The sequence below is a fragment of the Copadichromis virginalis genome, linkage group LG17, assembly GCF_057382275.1.
Source record: "Copadichromis virginalis isolate Kocher_CV1m ecotype Utaka linkage group LG17, C_Virginalis_male_GT1.1, whole genome shotgun sequence".
Taxonomy (NCBI): domain Eukaryota; kingdom Metazoa; phylum Chordata; class Actinopteri; order Cichliformes; family Cichlidae; genus Copadichromis; species Copadichromis virginalis.
The window spans coordinates 17,969,991-17,987,170 of NC_140634.1; positions in this window are offsets into that span (position 1 = coordinate 17,969,991).

Here is a 17,180-nt window from a genome sequence, read left to right on the forward strand (position 1 = left end):
GAGTATAACCAGAAGACTAGCAGCTGACTTAAGTCCTGTGTTGCAAAGAGTCACACTGCAGTCGAGCTGAGCTGATCAGACCGACTCATATGATGATGAGAATCTGTTCTCATCTATTAATTACACAGTAGTTACTTGCAGACCTGCTCCAGCCCATCTGATGCCGATTCCAGTCTTGCCGAGTCGGACCACAGTTGTTTGGAGACTGGTTGCCTCCCACTGAGCAACCTGTGCAATTATCTTGCAATCGAAAGTGTCCAACCAGAGGTTTAGTGTGTGGTTTGTCAAGAGTTGGTCACTGAGAGCAAAAACGCAGTCAGCAGGCAACAAAGCATTATAAACACAAACCTCAGACACGGCATCTAAACTCCAGAGAAAAGAAATACCCACTACTGCAGTCACAGTATGGTTCAGTCCACTTTCTTGGCCTCAACATCAGCTCCATCCTCATCTTCCTGTTTCAACAAACCAGGTAGGGCGGAGCAACAGACAGGTAAGGGTTCACTGTGATGTCAGAAACCTTGTTTGCTGTGTGATGGCATGGGAAACAAAGCTTCATGTATTATTTCTAAAGTGACTGTTGAGGATAAATATGATTCTGCATTTAAAAAATACAACAAACAGCAGATGAAACACATCTGAACTGATTAATCGGTTTAAACCAACTGAACACCATAAATATTATTTACAGGCCAAAATAACTCAAATTTACCAAATACCAATTCAAGAGTTTCATTTTTTAAATTTTACTGCCAAACATAATTTTCTGAACACATTCACCAGGTAGACCTACAACATTTAATGTTATTGCAGGTCTGTGAAGGTCCATAAAAACCAAGAACATCCACAGATACGGTGACCTGTGCAGAACAGGTCATCGTGGTTCATCATGTTCTCCTGATTGACATCGTGTGCAGTGTACAATTCACTGCTAGTGTTTGTGTGGCTGGATGAACAAATGAATGCATGAATGAATTTTTTAATGGTTGATTATATGAATGATTTTATGGCTCCTGGCTGCATAGGGGATATTTGAATATTGGACGCATTTACATTTGGATGGTTGTTTGATTGGGTGATGTATGAGTAGGCGGTATTTAGATGGATGGATGGCTATTTAAAGTGTCAGTTTCTTGATGGGTGGATGATGACTGGATGATGTATGGGTAGTTTGACATTTGAATAGTTTCCTGAATGAATGGATGGATTTTTATGAGAAGGCCGTTGGAAGCCATCCTAAAGCATGACAGAGATGTCTTCAACATTTTGGGATCCAGAAGAAGTTTCCATGCAGGACCAGCTGTCATTTGAATTTGGCCATTTAACGTTGCAGGTTGAAAAAAGAGGGAGTCGAGGGAGTTAATGGCCCACCTGATTTAAAGATGCATTACTCCACCCAGAGCAGGTTAATGCACCTCCGGAGAATTGGATGTGCAGTCCATGGTTTCACCTTATTGATCAGTACACTTTCGTCATGCCTGCTGCGCACTCGGTCCTGCACATACTCAATAAAGCTGTGACAACACATGATGACACTGAATGACTGGCGACTTTGACGGATTGTATGTCTGAGTCCGGACATGGAAACGCAGCAGCATTTCTCTGAACGACAGTCGACCTACACATGATTTATTTCCCTCCATCGACTGATGGATCAGTGAAATGTGACACTTTGTCAGATGGTGCCAGAGAAGAACGTTTTTAAATCTCTTCAAATGTCTTTAACATTTTAATTTCATGCAAATGATTTTATTCCATACAGCTGTCTGTTACAGTTAAACTGGAGGAAACTAAAACACTCTGGATGGGAACATGTAAAATTTACAGTGAAAGGCTTAAAATATACTGATTTAGCATCTGATGCTTTTATCTGTGGAGACATTTATTATACAAACTAAACTCTTAAAAACAATCTGTGTAATGTATGAAAATATTTTAACGTGATTTAATAAGGGCAGGAAAAACAAAAAATATAAAAACTACATTTTTAATTTGTATGGTAAATATTATCCTGGAATAATGCAGAGCCATGTTCTGTACGTGTTTGTTTAGTCCATTATCGAGTTGGGAAACAGCGACCTCTGTGGCCGTACTGGTAATTACAGCCCTGTACTTTCAAGCAGCGGTCCCCAACCCCCGGGCCACAGACCGGTACCAGTCCGTGGGTCATTTGGTACCGGGCCGCGATAGTTGAGGCTTGGGTGTGAAATTGATGGTTTTCAGGGTTTTTATTGTTTTTATCGGTATTTTTTATCGTTTTTATAGTTAACTTGGTTTCCCTGGCTCTTTCCCCGTGTGTTATGAATACATTTTCTTATTTATTTTTTTTGTACCAGTACTGGTTTTATTTTGTTGTAGTTATCCGCAACACCTTAAAGGCCGGTCTATGAAAATATTGTTGGACATAAACCAGTCCGTGGTGCAAAAAAGGTTGGCGACTGCTGCTTTAAAAGTCTGTAGCTGTGCCACTCTGATGGAGGAACAAACAAAATGTCATCATTTTAATGCTCTGTGGATTGCATCAATAAATCAAGTATATCTATTTACACAATCAAATATATCTGTAATCTGATTGGCTGTGGCCAGTTAGTGAGTTCCTTGCGTGTATCGCTGCTTTTCCTCTTCTTTATTACCTAACACGTGGCTCCCTGCTGTGGGCAGACTGATGCATCACCCACACCAGGTGAACAGGTCACCTACCCGTGCGCCTCCGAGTCTCCTCCACCACACATACATCTTCCCAGGCTTCTCCACCACCTCATCCTAACAGGCTGAACAGCTGCAGAGGTTAAGAAAGGCTCCACCTCAAACTTTCAACCTGCTCTAATGTTTGTTGTAAGCATTGCTTCAGATGCTCCACTTTGTTTCCTCCCCTTCTAAATTCCCACACGCTTGTCCTTCTGAGTCCATGCCTCCTGCACAAATGAGTGAGTGTACGAGGAGGGCAGAGAGAGGGAGTCCTGCAGAAGTGTCTCTGACAGCTGGAGGTTTTCCCGGCAGTCTTGTGTTAGAAGTGTAAAGAGGCAGATTAGAGTCAGTGTGGCTCTGAAGGACGCTGGCTGCAGCGCAGCTTTGATGTATTCTCTCACTAAAACGGCTTTGCAGTAAATAAAAGTGCCAGAAAAGAAAAAGAGAGCTGGAAAAACCGCTTTCGCTCTGGCAGGGAGAAGTTCTCTGGATACTCGGCTAACTGAGCACTCAGTTTGTTTTTCCCGTCCTGCAGAGCCCTGTCTTTGGCACGTCTGCCTGTGTTTGGATGAGGAACAGTTGGACGTGTTTTACTGACCTGGGCAGCTGCCCAAACATGAAACCCAGAAGAAAAGCCGGTTCCACGAGCCGTGCAGCCCACATACAGGATTATATTTAGTGTCTGCACAGAACCTCCAATTCTGCCACTTTATGCAAGTTACAGAGATTCTGAGACATCATCTCCATAAAAACATTTTTCACGTGTTTGAAAGTGAAGCTGAGACACAACCACTGCAAAAGGAGCCACTTTATAGTTTAAGTACAACTGATTTTTCTTCTTTACAAAACAGCGGCTACAACGTCTCCTGGGACTGCTCTTTATTTTAAACTTTAGCTTTAAGGTGTTTCTGAGGCCTTTTCTATCCACATCATAGATAAAGTGTGTCAGTGCTTTCCATTAAAATTCATACCTCTGTGGCATTTATCAACTTGCCAGCATTCAAGAGCATTCAGAACTAGAATGTCTGACCTGAAGAAGTCCACCTCTCTGGCTGTAAACAAGACTGAGAGTCTGCAGATGTGTTAAGTGGATGCTGACCAAGGTCACTTTGAGCGAGCCAGAGAAATCTGCGAGGACGCGAAGTGATTTAAATCTAAAAGTAACAGAGCTTTAAAAAAAGGAAAAGTGTAGCAGCTTCAGCTGAAATGTGAAAGTCTAAAGATTCCCAGCCCTGCGTTCACCCTGAAAAATCTCATTTCAGCTCTGATCTCTTTGGTCGCCAGCAGGCCCTGAAAGCATTTTTAAGTGACGGCTGTTAGGAAAAGAACAACTGGGTGTGACACGAGAGGCGGGAGGCTGCAGTGTCAGCTCTCTGTCACTGTTTGTTGCAGGTTTAGGATGAAGGAGGTCAGAGAAACAGATCTGATCCCCAAGGGCCAATCTGTCCCCTCCACCTTTCATCAAGAGTTTCTCTACAAAACTTTCCACTCGGCGAGGATGCAAGCGAAACCAGAGGAGGTTTGGCAGGAATGCATCTGTCTGGGTTTGGATACTTCACTCACCTCACTGAGTGACCTTCAGACAAGTCAATGCTGATGAGGAGAGAAACCATCTGACTCCACTCAGAGGGAAAACAGTCTAAAAATACAAGAATAAAAGTTTTGTGTCCCAATCAGACACCTCAGCGTGACGCAGTCTGAGTTTCCTGATTTAGCCGCCATTTGCCTGAATCGTTCTTCAACCTACACACAGACTCTGTGGAACCAAACAGAAAAGCTAGCCTTCAAACACAACGAGTTTTACTTAAAAATGTCGTATACATTGGGTTGCACTGAATCACAGCTCAGACACTTTCTGCTCAGTTTTCTAGTAAATATTTTTCTCCTGCCACACCTGGTCCCTCCATGGTTACAAGCCAGGTTTCCATTTCCTGAGGTTCTTATTTAGGTCCACTTAATGAGCTGATATCATCAAGACCATTAACTGCAGAAGCAATGTAACAGCGCTTCTTCATTAGCCCAGTTGTAGAACAAAGGAAGCTCTGTGAGGCTCATGCTAATGCTAATCTCCAATCTTTAAATTCAAATGACAAACACACATATAAATATACACCTTTCTAGATTTGCTTCTTTCCAACAGCTCTGGGCTCGTTGTGTAAAAGAAATAATGCATTAGGCATCAGTTTTTCTGTGAATCACCTGTATTTATTCCTTTACTTTGACAAATCTGCATAAAGTCAGCCAGGTCCTGGTTGGAGCACATGCTGCAGATGTTTTTGTCTGTGTGAAACAAACAGGTAGATGTGTACAGTCCGGTGAGTCTGGACATAATGTTTCTGTTTCCAGCTAAAAGACTCACTCTGGCTGTAATCTGTTTACTGAATTTAGTACAGTGATCTGTTACACAGGTGTTGGGTCATGTATTACTTGGAGGAGAGCTGGAGATCCTGTCTGTGTCTGTGCTTGGACTGCTGTACTGCAGTACAGACAAATGTAATTGGATTACAGTAGTGCATTACTTTGGAGCACATTACCTCATATTGGCTCATATTGCTTCATATTTGTCCTTCTGTGACTGCCAGCGTTAAATAAATCAGCAGGCATTTCTGGCAGCTTAACTACATATTTTACTTGATGATCTAGCAGCTTGTGGAGTCTGCAGGTCTGAGCTCGACAGTTAAACCTGACTGACGTTCCCTAAACAAAGCACGACAGCGAGCTGAGAGCCGCGTCCGCCAGCGTGGCGGGGAAAATGGAGCAGCGGTGGTGGGAGAAGTGACACATGAATTTTCTCTTTGGGTGAGACTGCTCGGTCTGGGAGAAACCCAGCAGCTGAAATCCTCCCAGGCTTTGTTCTTTCATCTTTTTTCTCCCAGCGTGACGTTCAAACACAATAACCAGGACACTTTGCGTATACGAGGTGGCCTACATACTGATTCATAAAGCAGCCTGGGTCTGAATGCTGTTCAGAGCTTGTTATCTGCGCGTTCACAAAAGCCAGAAACATTTGCGATGGAGCGAGTTCTCAGCAGCACGCACAGACCTGCTCGCTTTAGGCTTTAATAATTAGAAGGAACACCTGAAAGAACTTCAGCTGTGACGGTTGGACGTCAGCCTGAACAGTGTTACAGTCAGCTGGTAAATATATTTACTCTGAAATGAAATTAACTTGCCACACCTTTGAAAAATGAGTCGTTATTTCCCTAAAATACCTGAAAATTAGTTTCAGTTTAGATAAGAGCTAAAGAGCCTGTTTACATCCTGAATGGGTGTTTTTGACTTGGAGCAGGGAGGAGGCTGAACTGAACCTGCATAACCATCAGGAACGTTACGCACCCTGAGGCTGGGGGCTCGCTGTGTGTTCGTGTTCTTCTGACTGCTTACACATGTTTACAGATGTGATGTGACCATCTTTTATATCCACAGTGACCTCACCCACCGCTTTAAGCACCTCCATTAAAGCCATAGAGAATCACCTCCAGACAAGGACTTACTCATGTTTCTGACCACAAATAACCACATGAGGTTCCACCTATGTCCTTTAACACAACCTATACTCACAGCCCAGATGCAAAGCAGTCTGGAGACGCCGTGGCATTGGTCACATAATTACAATTCTGTACCTTTTTTAATGAACCAAGAGTTTCATTATGCAGCAGAACTAAGGGAGGGTTTAGAGTCGCCTGATCCAGTCTACAGGTTCGGCCTCTAGTTCAGCTTTTAGAACTCTGAGTACTTCAGACTGAAGACCTCTGTTAGAAGAACATGGATAATATAAGAGGAAAGTTTTGTTTCTTGGTTGTTGATTTTGTACTAGCTCTGCCCTCTCCTCCAAACATAGTCGCTGTTGATGACGACCATCCAGGGTGACCTCCTGAAACCCTGCTTTAAAACTGTAGTCCAAAACGCAGGTGGTGACGTGTCTTCAACATGACTTATGCAAAATAATAAACAGACCAACGCACAACCGCCTGTAATAAATCTCAGAGGTTATCTTGATGTAAAACGAGTCCGTCTGTGTGAATGTTTGGACAGTGTGGGTCTGAATATTATGTACCTGTCGCCTGCATACGTTCACATCTGAGAGAGAGGCAGATGGTAATCCAGGGGCCTGCAGGAAGAATAAATCACAGCGACACCTTTAAATGTGCAAGAGCTGTTATCAAGATAAAAACAACTGTAGTGCCTGGTTTAAGTCCTGAGGTGACGGGTGTGATGAATCTCTGAGACCTGACGGGCCGTTTCATTTCCAGCCATTCCCCTCTGGATGCAGACGGAGGTATGGCTGAATTAGCTGGCTACTCGGCCTGATTGACTTTGCCTCTCTTGTCATGTTTTATTTTCCTCGTTTTCTACAGGAATCCCCTCCGTTCTTCTCATCACAGCTGAAATTGATTTTGTCATTACGAATAGTCTGAAAACAAACCAGCAGCTCATCACGTTTTCTATTAAAGAAACAGCAGGACAGTTATTTCTGGATCTGTTGAGGTCAATAAGGCTGGCCATGTTAGGTTCAGCAGCATGTCATTGTTCAACCAAATCTGCCTTCTGCCTGTGATTTGAACCATGTGACATTGGAGCTCAGCTGGTATTGGCCCTGTTTCTGTTCCATTAAACCAGACCTTCCCAAAGTGTGGGTCCCGCCCCCTAGGGGGGGGGGGGGGGGGGGGGCGCAGAGCCATTGCAGGGGGGGCGCGGCATGAAAAGGGGAAAAAAAACAATGCTTGGACACTGCTAGCACCGGGCGCCCACACAAACGCAAAGCAGGAGATGAAGCATCGCTGAATATGTTTCCAAACCAACTTCATTCTAAGCCAAAGACTAGAAAATATGGTGAAGCATGTCTGCCCTTTGGCTTCACCTGCACAAGTGCCGAGGTAGGTCTCCCCTGCAGAATTGGTCTTTCCTTCGTCGGGAGCAGCGCTGGGCTGTTTAAATCACAGACAAACAGTATCCCACATTCTTGATTTTTAGTTCACAAACACTTGTTTTAATGACTAACTACTCCTGACATTTTGGTGATGTTAGCTCGTTATACAGTAAAGTTACAGTGGGATACAAATAATATCAGGCTGATCCTGCCACGATTTGTTCCCCCTGTCTAAATCACAGACAAACAGTATCCCACAGTTGTTTATGTTTTTAAACCCATTTTGCACAGAGAGGCATTTTTTGAAAAATTGATTGATTGCAATGTTGAATATTATTACACAGGAAAAACAACAACTACATGTAAAATAATCACACTGTGATGCCTCTGCCTTTCTAAATGGAGGGACAGAAACTGCGTGCATATATGTAAGCCTTTAAAACCTGAAGATAGAGACAAAATACTATTAATCTGACTATCTGCCATTCTGCAATTCATCTCATGTAAACAATAACGTGGCGCACAGCGTGATGTGGAAAAAGGCACATACCTTTAACGTTGCGTGACGAACTCTGTATTCCTCGTCCGTGCATAAACCCAAAAAAGGAGTTTTAAAAAATCACCGTTTTCGGTGATTCCAAACGCCGTTTACGTGTGGACGAAACGGCTGCGTTTTCAAAATCACCCGTGTACGTGCGGACGCAGCGTAAAAGAGGTAGTTTATTTTCTTACTACCTGCAGATTACTTGTATTTGCTTAATTGTTTACTAAATGTTTGAGGTGTGAAATAAACTGCAATGGAGCAAAATATGGGTGTGTGTGGTTGGAGGATGTGTTTGTGGGGGGGGGGGGGGGGGCGAATATTTTTCTTGTCAACCAAAGGGGGGCCCAGCAAAAAAAGTTTGGGAACCACTGGGTTAGAGTGCATCTGGGGAGATCTGGAGAAACTCTACAGAAAGGATTAGTTTTCCTGCTGTTTTTAATGAAATATCTGACCAATATTATAGCTGCTGTGAGGTTGTTATGCTAACAGACTGTCCAAGCAGTCTGAACTCCAAACTGGAGCTCATGCTTGGACTCTGTAAAATTCTACTATTTTATTGCCGGTTGTTTAACAGTAATTAGCAGGTACCCGTGTCTGTAGCTTGAAAACCTAGCTTGATAGTGTTTACTGATGAATGATCACTTTACCTTCTCATCCATATAAGAGAGCTTCTGGCTCCAATTAAGCAATGTGGCAACAGCTAATGCTTCAAAATGCAGTGAACATGTGATGTCACGGTGTCTGCGTCCATCTTTTATCCCATCTAGGCTAAGACCACACCTATCCTAGCTAACCGCCCAGCACACCATGCTAACTTGCCCACAGGTTCATAACACTGGAGGGCTTATATTTTTGAAAACAGTCTCTAATGATACTACTCCATGGACCCTGCACCACAAGACTGTCTGAGTTTAAAACCAAATAAAATATTGCTTTAAAAAATTTGACTGGACAAACATCTTAATAGATCAGCGTCAGCATCTGTTTAAGTCTGGTCTGGGGACGCACCATAAACATTTGAACAACGTTTGATACCAAAGCAATATCTGTTAACGGGATGATTCTGCTAGATATTCTGACTGAATCTTCTGATTTTAGAAGAATTTATTGGACGTTTCTTTTCTTTCTGCTCGGTTTGTCTTGCTGATGTGTAAGTCCATTACAGTCCAGATCCAGTGGTGTTAATCCCGTCTGAATGAAGCTTACATGCAGCTTTCTGCGTCCGGTGTGTGCATGTTTGTTAGCTTGCTTTGACCATCTTCAGTGAAAGGAAGCTGCCAGTCCATCACTGCTTATCTTTCCTGTGCAGCCTCCTCGTTGACAGTTCACCATTTTTTTAAAAGGTGACATCTGACCAAAGAGGAATCCCACCGCCACGGTGTCTCACCTCCCCCTGAGGATTATCCAGCCTATGAGCTGCAGTGTTGTGCTGATATTAGTTAGAAGCTGTGTGGCTGTGTCGCTCTGCTCACAGGTGAGGGTTTCTCTCTAGGCGTGACTGTCTGAATGCTAATGAGGTGGCGGATCGTGCCAGATCTGCTCACGATGTCTGAATGTGTGAGTCAGACCAGATGTGCAGGTCACAGCTGCTGAAAATAAATGCAAATCAGAAAGTGATGAATCACTTTTGAACTCTGGCAGCTCCTCTGTCATTTGTACAGACGTAAGCACACAGACGGCTCACAAGTGAGACTCGTGTCATGATATTTGATCAAGTCAGCTTTCACAAAGGGATACCCATCATCAAAAGTGATATACTAATGAAAGAGGCGAGAGTGTGAGTGTGGCATACCAAACACCATCCATGCTACTGTCAAAGGTATTAAATAACACTACACTACAAACCAACAAAAGGTGTCACAAAAAAATTATTTAAAAAAACTGGCCCTTAGAAAAGATAAGCATTACCCAAACAATATCGTGTGCCTACAAAATGAAATAAAATACAGCATGAAAGAGTTAGCTGCCTCCACAAGGTGCTGTCTGTATAAAAATATATAGCAGCGAAGGCTTCATAAATATGAGAACACATTTACTGAACATTAAATAATGACCTGTCTAAAAATGTCCAAACCTGGATAAATCTACATGAACAGCCACATCTATGCTTCCTGTTTCATATGGGACGCACTTGGATTCATTCAGAGTGAATGGGGCTCTGTGGAGCTGCAGGGAACTTTGAGAGGTGAGAATAGCAGCCTCCTGATGGCATCGCCTTCGCCAACAATTGCCAACTGCTTCTTCCACACACATGAAGCTTCTGCTGGACTTTAACTACACTGCTAACATCTGCACAACATAATCTCCAGCCATCAGCGGAGGATGCCCTGTCCTCAATCCTCAACCAACCAATCAGCACACAATAGGAGAATGAGGGTGTTTTTTGGACAAAATCGGCTTCACTGTGAGAAAACCTGAAAGATAAAAGTGTTTTTCTTCCAGCTTGTGCATGTTATGATTTATGAAAACTAAAATCAAATGTTTTTGTCTAGAAGTGGAAATCTTCATTTTTTTTACTCCATTAAAATTAACTAAAGGAATTGACTCCAATCATCTAGCACATTAATAAAAATGAAACCAATCTAGCTCATTATTACTTTTGTCTAAATTAGAACAGTTAAGCACCTGATTTAATTCTCCTTATCTAATCAGTCCTGTAATCCAGTCCAATCACATCATTAATTCAAGAGCTACGCCACTAACTACATTTCTATCAGTAGAAGAGGAACCATCTAGCCCATCACTGAAATCATCTGTGATAATGATTTCATTACCTCTCTCTGGAGAATTAATAGTTGACACCCTGCAGTCTGCAGAGGCAGGCCTGTAATTGAATGTGTAAGATGAAGAGTAATGTCAGTTAACTGGCTGTAGATTAGAAATGACACACACATGGAAGCCAGATTTGCTCTGTGCAGAACAAACCATCGCTTTAAGTCCTGAGATGATTCTGTGTGTCAGAGATGAAACTAATGAGTTTAAAAAGAATAACATCTTGGAGATAAGTAACGAGAAATGAAAATTAGACACCAGATTTTTCTTTATTTTATTATTATTATTATTTCTTTCTTTTATTTTTTGTTCAGAGACAGCAGCACTGACTCAGATCCTCCTCAGCCTGTGTGTGCTTACACCTTTGACCAAAAACTAAAACTTTATTTTATCAGAATTCAATGAGTAAAGTCTTGTTTTTATTTTTATTTAAGTGAATATTTGTATTTTGTTCCACAGACGTTTGGTTTGATGTTTTATGCATGTTTGATATGTGCATTAAAGTTAAACTGTACACATGACAGAAAATAAGGAACAAAATAATAGGCCCTCTTTAAAGGTTATCTAGCTCAGAGTAGTGAGGGTCAAAGGGGGCCGGATTTAATCCTTCTGTTCTATTTGAATCACTATTGGCCTCCTGTTATCCCCATGAAGTTCATGTGCTGAACATTTTTCTGGTGCAAGTGGAAATGGCGTTGGGGAGGGAGCGTGACTGTAAACCGCCACCCGGGTGTGTTGGTGCAGATAGAAGCGCCGCAGAGAAACTGGTATTAATTGGCGCTGGGAGTGTGAGGATATCCTTGCTGCCCAGAATGTCACCTTGAGATCGTAGCAACGGAAAATCAATTAGAGCCTGTGATGCAGCGCGGCAGGATGAGGAGCCGCCGCCGTCGCCGCTCACTGCTTTACATTAGCTGCTGGAGCCCACAGGCCCAGGGGCCGAGTGTTTGACTATTCAGCTGATCGTCTTCTTTGATGTCAGAGAACATTTAACACCAAATAGGACAGCTGATTACCTGTTAACATGTTTATTAATGCACTGTAATCAATAATTCCACATTTCCTCCTGGATGTAGTGCATACATCACAGAGACAACTACTCATCACTTCATTCATGCACCAACCCCTCCAGTCCAGGCTTCTGTTTTTCTGCCTTAAGCTGTTTCCGCCATTATTTAGACTCTCCTTCAGCTGCTTCTCCAAAAACGATCACTCAGACTCAAAACCAGGACTCACAGCTGCAATCACTGCTGGAGGAGCTGGACATCATCTGCAGGACGAGATCACACCAACATTATTGCTCACAAACTACCAGGTACATAAAATATGTGCAGAAATTATGAAAAAAAGTTATCAATAACTTATAAATAATGAAAGCAGCACTAAGAGGAATGCCCCTGTCTGCCCAGGACAGTCCACTCGAATGAATGTGTGTGACTGAGGAGACTCGTCCTTGGAAACATCAGACATATGACAGAGATGGCGATCACTCATGGTGCCTGCAGCGGTCTGCAGTCTCAGGGAGGATGAACTGGGACATCCTGGTGGAGCTCGTAGTAGAAGCATCTTCAGGATGGAGAGGTCTAAAAACACCTCACGGTCCATCAGGAGGAACTGGAAGAACTTTGCTGGGGAAAATAATTAACTGCTTAGCCTGCAGCCACTAGGATGGATGGGTGGATGGATGATGCTTTGTTGTATATGAGGACAACAGTGTGGAGCTCTGCTAGCTGTGGTAGACATTTTGGACTGACTGCATGTGTCTTCTGTTTGCTGTTGACTTTTAGAAGCTTCTTCTCTGGAAACAGCTTCTGGCTGTTGTTGAAGGCGATCAGCTGATGAACTCCAGGGCTGAAATCTAAAGCCAGCATGAAGAACTAAAGCTGCAGTTCTTAGAGTTGTTAGATGCCCCCACAGATAAAAGGTCAGTGATGATGGACCTTTCATCTGTTCTAAAGGGTGCTGCCAGCATAATTAGCTCACGTGTGTGTGGAGTCTGTTTCACATTTTTGATGAAGCTTCAGGACTGAAGCATCATGACAGAGTGTGGATGGTTAAGCTTTTCTTCATGGCATCACATGAATCACACCTCCTGACATGCAGACTCTGGATGCTCCTTTGAAAGATTTAATATTGTCAACATTTGGATGCCCCGGGGTGTCTTTGGGGGTTGCCTGCAGCTCGGCCGCCGTGTGCTGCATTAAACTGTGGAGCTACTGTGCATGGAAACAGATAACGCTGTGCCCATACATCAGTGCACGCTGATTATCACACCGCTCGGGGTGGATTTATGAGTCTCAGTGCGAGCTGCTGTCTGCAGCTCTCAGGACACCATGAGGACGCTCTGCTGCAACACTGACATCTGCTGGCTGTTGAGCTGCATCGCAGGCTGCAGGATCTGCTGCTCAGAGGCAATCTGAGTCCGGAGAGGAGGATAATGATGGGTGAAATGAAGCGCTTAGAAAAGTCAGATTAGCAGAATTCACAGAGGAGCTCCTTTCACTTCATTCAAACAGTAAAGTGAGGAAAACGCTTCACACTGCTTACAGCAGGAGCACATGTTAATACACTTGTTTTGTGTACAGGGTGGGCCATTTATATGGATACACTGTAATAACATGGGAATGGTTGGTGATATTAAAGTCCTGTCTGTGGCACATTAGTATATGTGAGGGGGCAAACTCCTCAAGATGGGTGGTGACCATGGTGGCCATTTAGAAGTTGGCCATCTTGGATACAACTTTTGTTTTTTTCGATAGGGCTTTGGAGTTGACGTCACGCCATGTGAGGGCCATGTGATGTTACACCCCTGAAAACAGGGGGGAAAGAATCACAAGAGTGATTATGACTTGCGTCTCTCATGCAGTAGTTTATTGCAGTAAAAATGAGCAGAAACGTTTCACATTCTGTACTGCTAAATGTCACATGGTGGAAGAAAAACACTAAATAATAAACCGAAATACTAAAGTGCTTACTATACATATACTTGAGCAGGTTTCCTGACAAAATGGCTGACAATCGCGGCGTTTTTAGCTCCTGCCGTTATCTTAATGGCCATTACACAGTACAAAACTGAGGCTCAAAACCGCCACATACATGTGCACAAAACTGTAATATAATGCTTCTAAAGCTTACAACACAATGAAGGATTACCTCTTAAATATCTTAACAGTGTACACATTGGAAATATATCAACTTTTAAACACTTTTACCTGAAAACAGGGGGAAAAGAATCACGAGAGTGATTATGACTTGCATCTCTCATGCAGTCGTTTATTGCAGTGAGGAGAACGCGCGAAAGCCCCCTAGTGGAGAATAGAGACACTACTAATCGATCCCAGAAAAGGCTTACAGGCCGATTACTGATGTATAGATTGTAGTTCTCTTAAGTAACATGAAAGCCATTAATATAACATGAAAAATAATAAACTCTTAACCATTTTCTTACCATATTTACATTATTTTCGTCCTTATATCAACTGATATGAATTAGTATTAACTGAACAGTTTTATATGCAGTAGTCCTTCAACCTGTCACAGTGACACATCAAACTTATTGGTAATGTCACAAGAAAAACAATGGTATGCTTGGTTTCAACGTAACTTTATTCTTTCATGAGTTATTTACAAGTTTCTGACCACTTACAAAATGTGTTCACTGTGCTGCCCATTGTGTTGGATTGTCAATGCAACCCTCTTCTCCCACTCTTCACACACTGATAGCAACACCGCAGGAGAAATGCCAGCACAGGCATCCGGTATCTGTAGTTTCAGGTGCTGCACATCTCGTATCTTCACACCATAGACAATTGCCTTCAGATGACCCCAAAGATAAAAGTCTAAGTGGGTCAGATCGGGAGACTTTGGGGGCCATTCAACTGGCCCACGACGACCAATCCACTTTCCAGGAAACTGTTCATCTAGGAATGCTGGGACCTGGCACCCATAATGTGGTGGTGCACCATCTTGCTGGAAAAACTCAGGGAACGTGCCAGCTTCAGTGCATAAAGAGGGAAACACATCATCATGTAGCAATTTCAAATATCCAGTGACCTTGAGGTTTCCATTAATGAAGAATGGACCCACTATCGTTGTACCCCATATACCACACCAACCCATCACTTTTGTTGGTCCAACAGTCTTGGAGGGATCCATCCAATGTGGGTTAGTGTCAGACCAATAGCGGTGGTTTTGTTTGTTAACTTCACCATTCACATAAAAGTTTGCCTCATCACTGAACAAAATCTTCTGCGTGAACTGAGGGTCCTGTTCCAGTTTTTGTTTTGCCCATTCTGCAAATTCTGTGCACCGATCTGGGTTATCCTCATTGAGATGCTGCAGTAGCTGGAGTTTGTAAGGGTGCCATTTGTGAGTAGCTAATATCCACCGAAGGGATGTTCGACTAATGCCACTCTCCAGTGACATGCGGCGAGTGCTACGCTGTGGGCTCTTGCTGAATGAAGCTAGGACAGCCACTGATGTTTCTTCATTAGTGACAGTTTTCTTGCGTCCACATTTTGGCAAATCCAACACTGAACCAGTTTCACAAAACTTAGCAAGCAGTTTGCTAACTGTAGCATGGGAGATGGGTGGTCTCGTAGGGTGTCTTGCATTGAAATCTGCTGCAATGACCCGGTTACTGCGTTCACCAGATATCAACACAATTTCGATCCGCTCCTCACGTGTTAACCTCTTCGACATGTCAATGGCTGTGAACAAAGAGAAACTTGTAAATAACTCATGAAAGAATAAAGTTACGTTGAAACCAAGCACACCATTGTTTTTCTTGTGACATTACCAATAAGTTTGATGTGTCACATGGCCCTCTTCCTATTGAAAAAACAAAAGTTGTATCCAAGATGGCCAACTTCTAAATGGCCACCATGGTCACCACCCATTTTGAGGAGTTTGCCCCCTCACATATACTAATGTGCCACAAACAGGACTTTAATATCACCAACCATTCCCATGTTATTACGGTGTATCCATATAAATGGCCCACCCTGTACATTTAATTTAGTTATTTGGAGAATCGATGTGTTCATAATGGAAAGCACAGGGCTGAACCTCTAAACATATGGAAGAGTCAAAGCCTCATCATTGATATCATTTATTTTATTCAATATTATTTAAGTAATATTGATTATTTGACCGATGTGTTAGTAGAATTACTCCTCATTAGAGGCCCGTCAGAGGATCACAGGCTGCTGTGCTTCTTGTGCTGATCCAAGTCTTATAGACATGCGAGGCCATTTAATCAAACATGAACATTACTGTGGGAACTCACTGAGAACTAAGGAAACAGTCAAAAGTACCTTAAGAAGAATAATCATTTAATTATTAGGTTAAATGATCAGGTTGAACCTGACAGCAGCCATACTGTTGGTCATTAAAAATGCTCCAAAGTATACAACAGCACAAACACAGTCCAGAGGTCCAGTTCAGGGACTCCAATTAGCTGAGGTGAAACTGAGCAGGCAGGTCATAAGTGAGGGGTGGGGCAGTTTTCTGCTGGACTTTAGGAAAGAAAATTACAAGTTTTACATTTAAACATCAGCTTTGTATGACCATCTTTTCTCAGCTTTAGGCTGATGACTTGGATCTTCTGGGTAATAATGATCCTAAGCTTACTAGTTGCTGGCGTTGATGGATAGCTGAACTGTTAAACAGGTGTATCACCGGGCTGCCACTTGGCACTACTGAACTGAATGAAATCAGGTTCTTTTATTGCTGGATGACACAGAGGAAGTGTTGGATGCATGTTTAAGTAAAGGACATTTTTGGATGGTTGGATGGATGCCTCCTCTTGCATACATAAGACACTGAACATCTTCATCCTTTAGTCTAAATGTTACCTTCAGCATTTTTCGGCTTTATTCCCCCTCCATCTCTCCTCCCTGACTCTATTTATAGAGCCTCCATGGTGGAAGCACATAATGAAGAAGAGGATTCCCAGCTCCCTCTCTCACTATCTCAGGTATACACAAAGGCATGTGTTCTCTCTTTCAGTACAGTCAAATATCTCTGGAGGGCTTCTTCATCTCCAGGTTTCAATTCAATATTTTCGTGCCAAGTGTGAGTAGTTTTTTTCTATTTTCTCTCTAAAAAGAAACCCACTTTCCTCATAAAAAGAAATACAACGTTAGTTCTAGAAGAAGCTTAATTTTTACACCAAGGAAGTGACTGCGTGCTAATTGCGCTCATTTAAAAGATAAATCAGAAAATTCATACAGTGAGCTGCTCAGTTTATATAAACCCTCCTTTTTCCCTTGAACTATATTTAGATTTGGGGTGGTTGTAATCTTC